This window comes from Pleurodeles waltl, chromosome 3_1, assembly GCF_031143425.1.
Source record: "Pleurodeles waltl isolate 20211129_DDA chromosome 3_1, aPleWal1.hap1.20221129, whole genome shotgun sequence".
NCBI classification, from domain to species: domain Eukaryota; kingdom Metazoa; phylum Chordata; class Amphibia; order Caudata; family Salamandridae; genus Pleurodeles; species Pleurodeles waltl.
Window position 1 is genome coordinate 420,436,588 of NC_090440.1, and position 15,652 is coordinate 420,452,239.

At 47.4% G+C, this 15,652-nt stretch overlaps 1 protein-coding gene across 1 annotated transcript in view; it reads left to right on the forward strand.

Moving 5' to 3' along the window:
• Positions 1-15,652, forward strand: part of LOC138284184 (aminopeptidase Ey-like) — a 663,484-nt gene that overhangs the window by 98,539 nt on the left and 549,293 nt on the right. The window lies entirely within an intron of this gene.

The following is a 15,652-nucleotide window of genomic DNA, read 5'->3' on the forward strand; positions in this document are numbered from 1 at the left end:
CCTTCCCGGAGAGCTGGAAACATGCAGAGATCAACGCCCTCCTCAAGAAATCCAAGGCGGACCCAAAGGACCTCAAGAACTTCCAGCCAATCTCCCTGCTCCCCTTTGCAGCAAATGTCATAGAAAAAATTGTCAACAAACAACTGACCCATTTCCTCCAGGAGAACAACAATCTGGACCAATCACAATTCGAATTCCACAGCAACCACAGCACCAAAACCACCCTCATTGCCACCACCGACGATATCAGGACCATACTTGACAACAGCGAAGCCACGGCCCTCCTCCTCCTGGACCTCTCAGCCACATTCTACACAGCGTCTGCCACCACACCCTACTCACATGCCTCAATGACGCAGGAATCCACTACAGAGCCTTTGACTCTGTCACCTCCTTCTTGACCGACAGATCTCAGAGAGACTGCCTCCCTCCATTCCGCTCTGAAGCCACCAAAATCATCTGCGGCATACCCCAGGGATCGTCCCTCAGCCTTACCCTCTTTACTTTAACGTCTACATGGCTCCGCTCACTAACATCATCTGATCTCACAACCTCAACATCGTCTCATACACCGATGACACCAAGCTGATCCTCTCCCTCACCAATGACCCCGCCACCGCCAAGACCAACCTCTACAAAGGAATGAAAACTGAATTCCGACAACACTGAGTTCCTTATCTTCAGCTCGAATCCCTCCTCATGGGACGACTCCTGCTGCCTGCCGCACTGGGAACTGCACCAACACCCACCGACTATGCACACAACCTGGGATTCATCCTGGACTCTTCACTATCTATGACCCAGCAAGTCAACACCATCTCCTCTTCCTGCTTCAACACCCTCTGCATGCTTTGGAAGATCTACAAATGTATCCCCTCTGAAACCAAAAGGACGGTCACCCAAGCCCTCATAAGCAGCAAATTTGACTACGGCAATGCCCTCTATGCCGGAACCACGGCCCAACTCCAGAAAAGACTGCAACGCATACAGAACGCCTCCGCACGCCTCATCCTGGACATCCCCCACCACAGCCACATCAAAGCCCACCTAAGAGACCAACAATGGCTCCCCGTCAACAAGAGACTCACGTTCAAACTCCTCACCCACGCTTACAAGGCACTGCACAACACCGGACCAGAATACCTCAACAGACCTTGCCCTCACCACCGTCCCACGCATCTACAGAACGACTGCCGGCGGCAGATCGTTCTCCCACCTCACTGCCAAGACGTGGAACACTCTTCCCACCCACCTGCGTCAGACAAAAGAACTACTTACCTTTAGGAGACATGTCAAGACATGGCTGTTCGAGCAGTAGCAGCCCCCTCAGCGCCTTGAGACCCTCACAGGTGAGTAGTGTACTCTACAAATACTCTGATTGACTGATTGATTGATTGACTATTTCTACCGCCACATCTACGTAACTTGAAGATATATGTACCACGTAGTTACATACAGTTGGAGTTGACTATAGAAAATCAATCCTTACTTACTTGTCTGTATTTTTGTTTTCCATATTTCATTCTTGATATTGTGTCTCATTGATATTCTAGTGTTGATAAGGGGCATAGAGTCAATTCCAGTCTCAAATCCCTCAAACATGAAATGTACATCATACATGACACCTTACATACCATGTCTACAAAATCCACCATGAAGGACATGACAGAGAGAGATCACAGTCTACAAATAGGCTATAATTGAGCTGCCACTCCCCTGATCAGGGATGCAAATACAAATAAATCATTCTTTCCTAGAAGGGCATTCTTAAGTACACCTGATGTAGCTTGACTAAGCAAAAACACTATTCTTAAGAGGAATGTGAACAACTATACTGTAATAACAGTTAAAGCTGCATCCCCACTAAAGAATAAAGGGCCACATGTACAAACCTTTTTGCGAGTCGCCAACTAGCTGATTGGCAGAATCAGCTCATTTGCAAACGTGAAAAGGCTTTTTGGGATGTAGAAAGCCCTATTTGCAATTTGATAACTTATTACTGAATCACAAGTTGGATTTGTAATTCGGTATTAGGAAGGGGTTTGTTTGGGGTGTCCCTTCCTAATAACAAATCGCAGTGGTATGTGTGAATGTTTTGCAACCGAAATGGGGTCTCAAAACCTTTTCAATACACCGGCAATTTTAAATAGATGGTAACCTATTTGCAAATGGGAAGGGGTCCCCTTGGGACCGTCCCCTTTGTGAATGTTTGTAAAAGTATTTTTTAGGAGCAGACATTGGTCCCATGGACCAATGCCTACTCTTAAAGAATGAAAAGAAAACTTTCATTTTTTTTTTAAATACATCCCGTTTTCCTGTATGGGAAATGGACTGCATTAAAAAAAAAGATTGCTTTATTTGAAAGCAATCACAGACCAATTGGTTGCAAACCAAGAACTACCTCTTTAATGTTCATGAGGTAGGTCTACTTGCAACTGAAAGGGAATTGCAAATGAAAGTCAAAGGAGTGTACATCGATTTCCTAATTGCGATTTACAGAAAATCGCAATCAAAAACTCACAATTTGAAACTTTACTACATGTGGGCCTAAATAACTTACAATCCACTCTATTTTGTAATAAAAAGGGGAAAATGCATTAAACAAATGCTACAGAACTAAAATCAGATTAACAGGTAAAAGAGGTGTATGTTAAATTTCGCCTTAGAAGTTTATTGAAAATGATAATTCTATGTAATAGTCAATGTAAGTCTATATTTCATAAAGTAAAGAAAAATAGCATACTATTTCAGGAGACTTCAAAGGCACCACTTAGGCTTTATGCTACTCTGATGCATGACTGAACAGTGTATTGTTTAGCTTGAAGCAATCCCGGGCATAGTTTTTACTTTCTGACTTAGAAAATGCTGTGAATGAAAAATCTATCCAGTATGCAGTGAAACTGAAGGATGTATACCATGAAACTTCATTAAGCTTTTTTCCTTCCAACTTGAAACATTTTGTGCACAAAAATCTATCCAGCGTGCAGTGAAACTGAAAGATCTATAGCATTAAATTTAAGTTTCAAGTACAGATACACTAAGTAGGAGCCAGGTAAATCTCATTAAAAAGCTGCAGTTGGCAAAATTATCTTTCAACACACCGGGTGTGATGTGAACTTGTCAGAGTCATGTGAAGCCTGCACACAGTTGATTCTCATCTTGTGGATTTCCTGCAGACCTCTGCTTCTCAGCAGATCATATTGATGGTTTGAATTCGGCAATGCTTCTCGCAATAAACAGTGAAGAAATTAATTTACTTAAAAAAATCCTGATAGGTATATGCCAATGGGTGTTAAAGTTTTCCTTCTGCCTCTGAAAGATATCCACAACAAGCTGCACCCCGTTTGGCCATATGTATGAAATATTGTTTTTGAGATTTCCAAATTGAGAAAACATGGAAATCACAATTTGGGAATCGCAAAACGGTATGTATAAAACTGCTGATTCCACTTATAGCAATTCCTACAGATTTACATTTGCTCTGTTGAAATCACAATTTTGAAAATCGCATGGGAAATCGCAAAGTAGGGAAAGTTGCATTCTGGATGCAGAATTATGATGTCAGACCAGGAGGTTTACAAATACAGGGCCTGGCCACAACCCAGAAGCCTAGAAGCCTAGAAAGGTGCTGGAAGTAAGGAGTGCTCCTGCATCACTACTACCAGTATATTTGAGCATTCCTGAAGGACATCATGTCCAAAGATGGGAACAAGGATTCAGGGAGCAGAATGTGGAAGGTGAAACTTTCAGAAAAGGAGCTGGAGCTCTTGACAAAAGAATATGTTGCCCATGTGGACAACTGTTTGGAATGCCTCCTGCTCAGTACCAGAGAGCCAAAAAACAAAGATCTGGACCAGCATCTTGGAGAACGTGAACTCCCTAGGTGTCACCCAGAGGACCATCCCAGAGATACGCAAACCTGATATGACCTGAGGTCTTGCACAAAGAAGAAGGTAGCCAGCAGGATGGCTGAGGGTCATGCAATAGGTTGTGGACCCTCAAAACACCCCCTCCCATTCTCATGGAGACAATCATCAAGGGGATCCTGGAACCAGAAAGTGTGGTAGGACAGTGGTTCCAAACCTTCTGAATTCTGTGGACCCCACTTTATCAATACTGGAGCCCAGGGACCCCCAGTGAATCTTTATTTTAATCCGGGGACCCCCAACTGAGTCATTACTAAAAGCTGGGGATCTAATCTCTTGATTATATTTACTTTTCCAAGCTGTCTTGGACCCCCTAAAGAGGGTTCGCGGACCGCCAGGGGTCCCCGGACAACAGGTTGGAAACCACTGTGGTAGGACATTAACACCTCCAATGCTGCAGGTGCCAGCCAGGGTAAGTCATCTTCTTTTTACTTACTTAACAAAACAGAATGTTAGCAAATTCAGAAATCATACATCACAGCATAAATAACTCCATTTAGATGCTTGCCCTACCCTGGCAATGCATCATGGGAGTTGTAGACATAAGTTGCTTGCTGTACTGTGTGCTGATGACTACACCAAACATATCTGTTCATCATAAACATGTCACAAACACATGAAGCACAAGTTAAACAATATTGTGAACAAAACGTAACCATTTATTTACACTAACTATATACATGCATTTCCACAAGATCACACCCCGCACATGCCAGAAACAATTGATGCTGAAGGGGCTACTGACACAGATGTGAAAACTGAAGACACAACCATGCCATCTACTCAGCCCATCAGCCCATCACCCTAACTCCAACTGCCAGGGGAGCAACCATCTCACCACTATCAGACTGTGAGGACACTGATGAGGGACATTCACACAGCAGGACACCAGAAAGACAGCGCAGAGGCCAACTATCAACAGTCCACAATGATAATGTGTCAGACGACATGTCAAAGAGTTCTCCTGTGTTTGATGGCTTGAAAAAGTCCATCATCTCTGTACAGTGCCTACCAACAAAACAAATAAGGACTGTCAATGGACATCTGCTACAAATGTCTAGGTTGATGCAGCAATTGGAGAAAGGGCATGGCTGGTAGCTTTCTGCCATGGAGATGGAGCACCATGTGCAGAGACAGAGGCACAGGCAGTACCTGGCACACTTTGATTCCTTCAACCATTCTATCAAACGTTTGGCAGTAGCCACAGCAACACTAGCAAGGTCAACTGTCAGCATACAGACTGACATGGGGCACTGCTGTCAGGATGTTGCACATGGGCTAGTGCAAGTGAACACAGACCTTGAGAATATTCATACCCACAACCTCTGTATCCCCAATATCTTGCCCCCATCTATCTATTCAAGAGGCATGCAGCACAAATCGTTCACGCTGGAACGCTTCTGGGGGTGACATGTCAACATTTCCACAGCCCAGTGTTTCTGACAAGGAACCCAGCCCCAGAGGCTGCAAGAAGTGAACCACTGAACACTCAAAGTAATGAGTCTATTTTTTATGTTTTTTGTCATTACATACTTTGTTGCTTAGTTGAAACAATGTTACATCCACAGATACAGTTGATCGTTGAGACAAACAATGTTGATGCTACCTGAATAAAAGGTGGTCTTTCAGTTAAGCACCATTCATTACCGTCATGTGTGATGTCTATTTATTACACGTTGTAATTACTCTTACCTCAGAAAGAGTTATAGATGATCTCTGTGCATCGTGCTCGTCCCTCTGCTGCATGTGTAATCTCCTGCTGCACCTGTAGTAGTGGTAATTCAGCATCAGAGTTGGATTCAGGCTCTATGCGGATGTTGTGCAGCTCCTTCATAATTGCAGCATTGCGCAGTATGGCATGTGTGGTGATGAACTTGCAGCACCTCTCAGGTCTGTACCGTAGTACCCCTCTAATCTTGTGGAGGTAGTGAAACCAGGACTTTAGCATCCCAAACATCCTCTACATGATCAAATGCATTTTGTGCGCCATATTGTACTGCCTTTCACTTCTTGTCCTTGGAGTCAGGTATGGTGTGGGTATCCAGGGCTGCAAGGCATATGCACTGTCACTTTAGGAGCATAAGGAAAACTATTAGGCCACATTGCACACACCATTCTGGCAACTGTATACATTGAGTCGGCGAACCTCTTACCTAGTAAAAAAAAATCGTCAAATTCAATCCTGTGACAATTGGTTTTGTATCCACTGTAGTGGAACATGAATGAGTTATGGATGCTGTCTGGCAATCTGGAAACAAAGCCTGTTATGATACAGAAGGCATCACACCCTCCTGAACATTTAGTGAGTGTGAGCTTTTCCTGTTTCTGTATATTAATTCAGTTGCTGAGTAGGGACATATGGCAATATGTGTGCCATCAACACAGTGTAGGAGGCTGGCCTGGTGTGTGGTTGTACTTACACCTCATACCAGGTCCAGGTATCACTTATTAGTGTAGCGTAGTCAGAGTCTAGAAGCCAGACTCTCTAGAGGTAGCTGTATATGAACAGCCAAGGCTTATCTAGCAGACATGCAAAGCTCATGCAATACCACTGTAGTCACACTTAGTACTAACACACATGAAAGAAAACACTCAGGTACTTTATTTTTTAAACACAAATACCAAAAATACCATAGAGACTATACCCCTTTAGCAGGTAAGTAATACACAAATTATATACACTAGTATGCAGAAATAGGCATAAAAACAATTAGAAAACAGTGCAATAAGTGAAAATCACAATAGAAAGAAATAGGCCTATGGGGAGAACAAACCAGATACTAAAAAAAAGGAATGTAAAAGTCGGTCCCCCACCCAGGTAAGTGAAGTGTCTAGAGGGGAGCTGGAAGTACTAGGAAAGCCCAAAGGTAATTACCACAACCCTCCCCAGCGACCAGGAAAACAGGAGTAAATCACAGTAAGTTTCCTAGAACACACACAGAGAAGGAAAGAAGAATATTGCAAAACCCAGAAGAGACTGCAAGACACCAACAGTAGATTCCTGAACAAGAAGACCTGTGAAAGAAGGGGACCAGGTCCAAGAAGCACAGCAGAGTGGCGGAAGTGCAGGAGCCCCTACCGACCAGGATGATGGTGCAAGAAGTGAACCACTAGCGAAAAAGAAGCGTCAGCACCCAAGAAGACAAAGCTGGGTTCCTGGAGTATGCAGGTGATGTTCCACGCCAGAAGGAGGATTGCAGTCTGGTTTGCGTTTTCAGGTTCTGCCAACAAGCCTTGGCACATGCAAAACTCGCGGCTAGCGGAAAGTGGAACTCCCGGGGACCAGGAAGGACCAGGTGCACTCTACCCAGGAGGGGAAGTCAGAAGGGGCCCTCAGCAACACATAGAGCCAACAGAAGCCCAAGCAGTACCCACAGAAGTCCCATAGGACAGGAGAGTCACAGAAGAGGCTCCAGCAGCACTATGAGAAAGGATCTCCCCTTTCCTTTATCCAGTTTCGCACCAGAGCAGGGAATGGGGGTCCCTGAACCCATCTACACTGGTTTATGCAAGGAGGGCACCAAATGTGCCCTTCAAAGTATTTTCAGTGGCTTGGGGAGGCTACTCCTTCCGAGCCTATAACACCTATGTCCAAAGGGAGAAGGTGTAACACCCCTTTCCCAAAGGAAATCCTTTGTTCTGCCTTCCTGGGCTCGAGCTTTTGAAGCAACAGGATGGCAGGAACCTGTCTGGGAGGTGGCAGCCACTTGGGCTGCCTGGAAACCCTCAGAAGACCGTAATGGCAATACTGGGGGTCCTCTAAGGAGCCCCCAGAGTGCATGGAATCATACAACCAATGTTTGCAAAAGCCTTGTGGCATGATTTCAACATGTTTGATACCAAACATGCCTATGTTCAGAGTTACCATTATATAGCTGGACAAAGATAGTGACCTGTGTCCAGTACACACGTAAAATAGTGTTCCCTCACTCAGGAAGTCTGGGAAAACTGGGCCTTGAGTTTGTGGGGGCACCTCTGGTAGTGCAGGGGTGCCCTCACACATGGGTACTTGGCACCCTGCCCTATTAGCTGGAAGGCCTGCCATAGGGGTGGCTTATAAGTGACCTGGTGTAGTGAAAAGTTTCGGTGAAATGGTGTTTGCACCTTTTCACGCAGGCTGCAATGGCAGTCCTGCTGAACCCCTTGCTTGGGCTTCCTATGGGTGGCAAAATATATGCTGCAGCCCATTGGGATCCCCTGGAACCCCAATGCCCTGGGTACCTAGGTACCATATACTATGGACTGATAACGGGGCACCAGTGTGCCAATTGTGGCTGAAATATAGTGATACCAGTTACCAACAACTAAATTTAGGGGAGAGAGCATAACTACTGGGGTCCTGGTTAGCAGTATCCCAGTAGACACAGTCAATCACACTGACAAACAGGCCAAAAGTGGGGGTAACCAAGCTAGAAAGAGGCTACTTTCCTACACATAGTCAGTGACATTAGGGAACTGTGCTATCCAGTAGAACATCAGTTTGGTTTGTTGCAATAATTGGGGGGTATTGGGAAAATATATATATATATATATATATATATATATATATATATATATAGGTTGACTTTAATAACCATGATGTCCATAAATCTGAAGGAACCTGGCAAAGTAGCTTTATGACAACCCCACCACTGCTATGACTCCCTGGTAACTTCCCACAGCTAATAAGCAACACAATACCTGCACATGTGGTGGGGTTGCATTGCTTCTGAGATTTGGGATCTGTTGCTGAGGTTTTAAGTCAGCAATTAAATGAAGAATTACATGACTACAAAGTCTTTACCTCTCATAAATCTCCTCCTCAGTCTGTTCAGAAGGGGCGACACACTATCTAAATATCCTCTCCTGTCTCCTCCTCCTTCTCTGCCTACCAGCCAAAATCCTCATCCTCCTCTCCAAAACTTACAAAGCCGCCATTGTGAAAGAGTCTGATGCATTTTGGAAGCCTTTTTATATTTTGCGCCTGTTACAGCCTGTTACAGCCTGATCCAAATCGATGGTAATTGCATATCCTAAATGGCCATTCTGTGGCTAGTCACAATTAGGAAATCTTTTGTACATGCAGCAGACGATTTGCAATTTGGAAATCCATATTTGCGAATTTTCTAGTTTGCGATTTCCAAAATGCCATTTCTACTAAGTAGAAATCGCATTTTGCACCATAAAATGCCTTTTGTACATAGCAAAATGCCATTTTGCGTTTCCTAATGGGCTGAAATTGTGGTTCGCACCGTTAGGAAATGCAAAATGCCTTTGGTCATATGGCCCCTGGATCCTCCAGTTCTCCATTAAGGAGGGTGTAGCATGATTCCTTCCCAGCAGGCTGCGGACCCTCTCTTTATTCAGCACATTTAGGCTTCTTGCTACTCCAGAATTAAAAGGTAGACTTCTAGTGGACGTTGCAGGCATCAATGTACATCTAAGACACCACTTGAATTGGGAACAACCAAGGGCTAATGTTTTATTAGCCCTTGTCACAAGTCTTTAGTGTGATATGGACTCCAGCAAAAGGTGAGGCAATTCTCCTTTTTCTGCATGATGATCCACACAAATACCCTGTAGGAGGGAGTGTTGGTTCAGTCTGGCATTATAAAGGGGCAGGCTAGGTTGTTAACAGGGTTACTTTCTAACCACTTGTAACTATCTGTAATGTGACCGTAGGCCCATTTTCCAAATGTGTGATATGACTTGAAGCCCTAGAGGCTTGCTTTCTAGTTAAGGAACTCAGGGGGTCATTCTAAGTCCGGCGGGCGGCAGAGGCCGCCCGCCAGACTTCCCCCACCAAAATACCGCTCCGCGGTCGAAACACCACTGAGGGTATTTTGGGATTTGCCCTGGGCTGGCGGGCGACCGCCAAAAGGCCACCCGCCAGCCCAGGGCAAATCAACCTTCCCACGAGGACGCCGGCTCAGAATTGAGCCGGCGGAGTGGGAAGGTGCGACGGGTGCAGTGGCTCCCGTCGCGTATTTCATTGTCTGCAAAGCAGACACTGAAATACAAAGTGGGGCTGTTGGACTTTTGCTTATGCAGGGTCATCCCCAGTCTTTTTCGCCTCCTGCCTCCTATGTTTTTCTGACCTGTCGCTGTTGGCTTTTGAACTCTGAGCACTTTCCCACTGCTAACCAGTGCTAAAGTGCATATGCTCTCTGTATGAAATTGTATGTAAGTGGTTTATCCATGATTGACATATTTGATTTACTAGTAAGTCCCTAGTAAGGTGCACTAGAGGTGCCAGGGCCTGTAAATCAAATGCTACTAGTGGGCCTGCAGCACTGGTTGTGCCACCCACATAAGTAGCTCTGTAATCATGTCTCAGACCTGCCACTGCAGTGTCTGTGTGTGTATTCTTACACTGTAAATTCGACTTGGCAAGTGTACCCACTTGCCAGGCCTAAACCTTCCCTTTTCTTACATGTAAGGCACCCCTAAGGTAGGCCCTAGGTAGCCCCAAGGGCAGGGTGCAGTGTATGGATAAGGTAGGACATATAGTAATGTGGTTTATATGTCCTAACAGTGAAATACTGCCAATTTCGTTTTCACTGTTGCAAGGTCTGTCTCTCTCTCATAGGATAATATGGGGGCTACCTTTAAATATGATTAAAGTGTAGATTCCCCTAGAGAGTAGATGGACATGTGGAGTTTGGGATCCCTGAACTCACAATTTAAAAATACATCTTTTAGTAAAGTTGATTTTGAGATTGTGAGTTTGGAAATGCCACTTTTAGAAAGTGAGCATTTTCTTGCTTAAACCATTCTGTGACTCTGCCTTGTTTGTGGATTCCCTGTCTGGGTCAGTTTGACAGTTGGGTTGTTTTTCACCTCACACCAGACAGGGACACAAAGGGAGCTGGGGTGTGATCTGCATTTCCTGATTAGCCATCTCTGCTAGGAGGGAGGGGTGGAGTGGTCACTCTCATCTGAAAGGACTGTGCCTGCCTCTGACAATGCTGTCTCCAGCCCCCTGGTGTGTGTCTGAGGCCTTGCCTGGGCAAGGCAGGATTTCACAAGAAGGTGTGAGTCCCCTTTGAAGAAAGGTGACTTCAAAGACTAAAATGGGTATAAGAAGGGCACCCAAACTTACAAACTTTAGAAACACTTCTGGAATCAAGGGGAACCTCTGCCTGGAGAAGAGCTGATCGCTGAGGAACAAGTGCTGCCCTGCCTGTGACTGTGCTTTGTGGAGCTTTCCTGCAGTGCTGCTTCTGCCAGAGTAAGAGGGCAAAGACTGGACTTTGTGTGCCTTCCATCTTGAAGAAGAAATCTCCAAGGGCTTGATGTAGAGCTTGCCTCCTGTTATTGAAGTCTCAGGGATAGCAAAGACTTCTTCCTGCCAGCACCTGGAGTCTCTGGAGAGACCCCTACTCTGCTCTGTGGTGCCCTTCCAGTTCCTGGGACCCTGAAAGGAGAGGCTGGCAGCCGAAGGACAAAAATACACGCACCGAGCGCCGTGCGGAGAAAAGATCGACGCGAATCCGATCGCGGCTGAGAAAACGACGCGACGCCGGCTCCGCAGCTGAGAAACGACGCCGCAGGAAACGCGACCGGAGAATCGACGCCCGGAGCAGGAGAAACGACGCGCAGCATCGCTGACGAAGGCTGAGAGATCGCAACCAGCGCCGCGGGACTTTCGGACCGTCGCGTGGCTGGCTTTTTCGACGCGCCTCGCCGTGCCGAGCTGTTTTCGACGCATATACCCGTGCAGGGTTATTTTCGACGCACACCGCCCGTGCGGGGTTATTTTTGCCGCAAACCAGGTACATTTTCACGCTAGCAGCGCTAGTGTGGTGTTACAACTACCTAAAGACTCTTTTTATTTTAAACCTTTAAAAAATCATAACTTGACTTGTGTATGTTGGATTTTTGTCGTTTTGGTCTTGTTTTGTCTAGATAAATATTTCCTATTTTTCTAAACTGGTGTTGTGTCATTTTGTAGTGTTTTCATTAAGTTACTGTGTGTGTTGGTACAAATACTTTACGCCCAGCACTCTGAGGTTAAGCCTACTGCTCTGCCAAGCTACCAAGGGGGTAAGCAGGGGTTAGCTGAGGGTGATTCTCTTTTATCCTAACTAGAGTGAGGGTCCTTGCTTGAACAGGGGGTAACCTGACTGTCAACCAAAGACCCCATTTCTAACATTGGTGACCAGCGGTCGGGATTGGACTTGTATTTGTACTTGACATACAGTAATTGAGTGTACACTACTGTTTTGAGTTCAGACCACTACGTGACCACATACTACTTGTCTTGTGATTCTGCTTTTTGTTCTCTGATGTCCTCCTGGAAGTATTGATAATATCTTTGGACTTTGTTTTTTGGTTGTGAAGCCTTTGCAGAATGGAAGTCAATTTCTGGCACCTATTTATGTATAAAAAGTGGCAGCTTAAAGCATTTTGCATGGAAAGGGGACTGGCTGTGAACAAGAAATCCAGAAGGGAGGATCTTGAGTCAGCCCTGTTTCAGTATGAATTGAAACGTTGTCAGGCAACACCACTAAATGAGTCTGAGGAGGATGACTACTCCGAAGAGGAGGAAACAGAAAGAGATGAGTGGCTCCTAGCTCGAATCCGGAGTCTGGAAGAGCTAGATGCAGAGCTTGAGAGGGCTGAGGAGGAGAGAGCCTTAGTCCTGGAAAAAGAAAGGATTGCAGCTCAAGAGCTGAGCTGTGAAGAGCTGAAGCTGGAGGCCATGAGGGCTGAGTCCAGTTCAGATGGTGGCAGCAAAAATCTTGTATCCAGTACTGCTGAAGAAGTGCACATGCCCAGAGATGTGGTGCCCTACTTGAAGGAGGGAGTTAACACACGCCAGGAGGTTCAGGGGTATGAGGTAGCTCCAGTGATGCACAGGGTCCCTGAGGTGGATTGGGGAACTGGCATGGGGAGTCATATTCCTACTGGTGGGAGGGACACTCTACTGACTCTAGTTGAGAGTGACAGGGAGAGGGGTTCCCCCCAGGTAGAAGTCCTGGTTATGGAGTGTGAAAACATCCCAGAAGAGTGTGGGTTGAGTGTCAGGGACAGTCAGGTACTGTCTCACCAGTCTCAGGAGGGTGATGTGGGGTGCTTTTTCAAAGCAGAGTCACTGGATGGTTGGGTGAAGGGTACTTTGGTTAATTCATGTGAGGGGCTGAGTGATGTAATTGCTGGAGAGCATATGTCTAGTCCTTATTTTCCAGAGCTATGCCAACACCAGGTGGAGTGTGAGTTCTCTGACCCCAGGGAGCTTACAATGGAGGCAGACTTCTGGGTGAGTACCAGAGAGTCTGAAGAGGCATTTGGGGGTGCTCCTGAGAGGAGTGGTCTAGGTAGTTCCCAACCAGGTGAGGTAGGGAAGGATTGTAGTGTCCCAGGTAGGTCCCAGTGTAGTGGGATGGGTGAGGGACCCCATGTCCAGTCTCAGAGGAGAGGGAATGGGGATGGGTTGAGGCCCAAGGTGCCCGAGATCCGGTCCCAGGTCCTGGAGGGTTCCCTGCGGGAACCCCAGGAGGGGAGCCTAGCCTGTACCATAGGGCCATCTGTTGAGGGAGACCCCACAGTGTCAGGAGAACTTGGGGGGGCGGCTGTAGCCAGCGTCCCACCAGTTCTGGTGTCTGGCAGTACCACTCCTAGTGAGGGGTTGCAGAAGTCCAGACAGAGGGTTGAGAGGGGGTTGCGGACCCCAGTGGAGAACCTGGAGGGTCAGGGGTCAGCTCTGAGTGCAGAGCCCCCCAGGAATGACCTTGGTGAGACCATTTCTGGGCTGGGGGGAATCCAGACTCTGTCAGATGGGCAGAGGTCAGGAGACCTGCGCCAGCCAGACTCTTGTAGGGCCCTTGGGGAAAGTGTTTCCCTTGTGGGGGGTAGGTGTGCCCCCCAGGAAGTCCTGGTGCGCCAGGCAATGATTCAACCGCAGGATGGTGACTCTGGGTTGGATGATCAGGTTCAGGGGGTAAACTCTGACCTGATGGGGAGTACGTGTGCTCCCAAGGAAGTCCTGGTGCGCCAGGCAGTGGTTCAACCGCAGGGTAGTGACTCTGGGTTGGATTGCCAGATTCAGGGGGTAAGCTCTGATCTGGTAGGGGGTAGGTGTGCTCCCCTGGAAGTCCTGGTGTGCCAGGCAATGGTTCAACCGCAGGGTGGTGACTCTGGGTTGAATGATCAGGTTCAGGGGGTAAACTCTGACCTGATGGGGGGTAAGTGTGCTCCCAAGGAAGTCCTGGTGTGCCAGGCAGTGGTTCAACCGCAGGGTAGTGACTCTGGGTTGGATGATCAGGTTCAGGGGGTAAACTCTGACCTGATGGGGAGTACGTGTGCTCCCAAGGAAGTCCTGGTGTGCCAGGCAGTGGTTCAACCGCAGGGTGGTGACCCTGGGTTGGATGACCAGGTTCAGAGGGTAAACTCTGACCTGGTAGGGGGTAGGTATGCCCCCCAGGAAGTCCTGGGTTGCCAGGCAGTGATCCAGTCTGTGGGTACAGGCCCTGGATTGGGAGGCCAGGTTAAGGGTGTCCCCCCTGACCTGGAGGAAGGGGCTACTGCTAACAGTGCCCCTACCATGTTGTCTTCTGGGGGGGCCGCTCCTAGTTGGGTGGTTCAGGACCCCAGAAGAGAGGGCAGGGGGAGGGAAGCCTCACCCCTGGCCCTGGTCCAACCTGAAGGTACAGACCCCAGGTTGGAGGATCAGTTGCAGGTTAACATCCCTGCACTGATGGAAGAATTGTGCAGGACTGCTTCTACAAGCACCCTGACAGTTTTTGACTCTGGGGGTGCCGCTTCTGCAGGGAGGGTACAGAGCCCCAGAGGGGAGGACCAGGGTCAGGTTGTCATCCCTGACCTGGTGGAAGAGAGAGTGGTCAAAGGGTGCCAGGCACCTGGGGCTACCACCCCCCACTCTCCACAGTCACAGTGGTTAGAGAGGCCTGAGGTCGGGCTCTCATCCCTGACAGTTGTCTGGGGCCACTGTGGCTTGCTGTCCTGGTGGACAGAGTTGCCCCTGGGGGGGGGAGGACGAGAGTCACACCCCGGGGGTGGAGTGGGCAACACCACTGTGTTGGCCCTGGTGGTACTATCTGCCCATTGCAATTCATCTGTGAGCAAAGTAAAGTTAGGTGCTGCACAGATGGTGTCTGTAGATGTGGAGAAGGGTTCCCCATGGGTTAGCTTAGTGGGCCCTGAGAGTATGGACAGAGGGATCCAACTGGAGTCAGGAAGGCGTAGAACTGGAACCTGCCCCTGCTGTTGTGGGCCTGGGTCCTTGTTCTATCGCCCCAATCAGGGAAGTACATCAAGGTATTGATTGTTCTCCCCTGGCTTTAGGCTGGTAGGGGGTCGTGTTGGACTTTTGCTTATGCAGGGTCATCCCCAGTCTTTTTCGCCTCCTGCCTCCTATGTTTTTCTGACCTGTCGCTGTTGGCTTTTGAACTCTGAGCACTTTCCCACTGCTAACCAGTGCTAAAGTGCATATGCTCTCTGTGTGAAATTGTATGTAAGTGTTTTTTCCATGATTGGCATATTTGATTTACTAGTAAGTCCCTAGTAAGGTGCACTAGAGGTGCCAGGGCCTGTAAATCAAATGCTACTAGTGGGCCTGCAGCACTGGTTGTGCCACCCACATAAGTAGCTCTGTAATCATGTCTCAGACCTGCCACTGCAGTGTCTGTGTGTGTATTCTTACACTGTAAATTCGACTTGGCAAGTGTACCCACTTGCCAGGCCTAAACCTTCCCTTTTCTTACATGTAAGGCACCCCTAAGGTA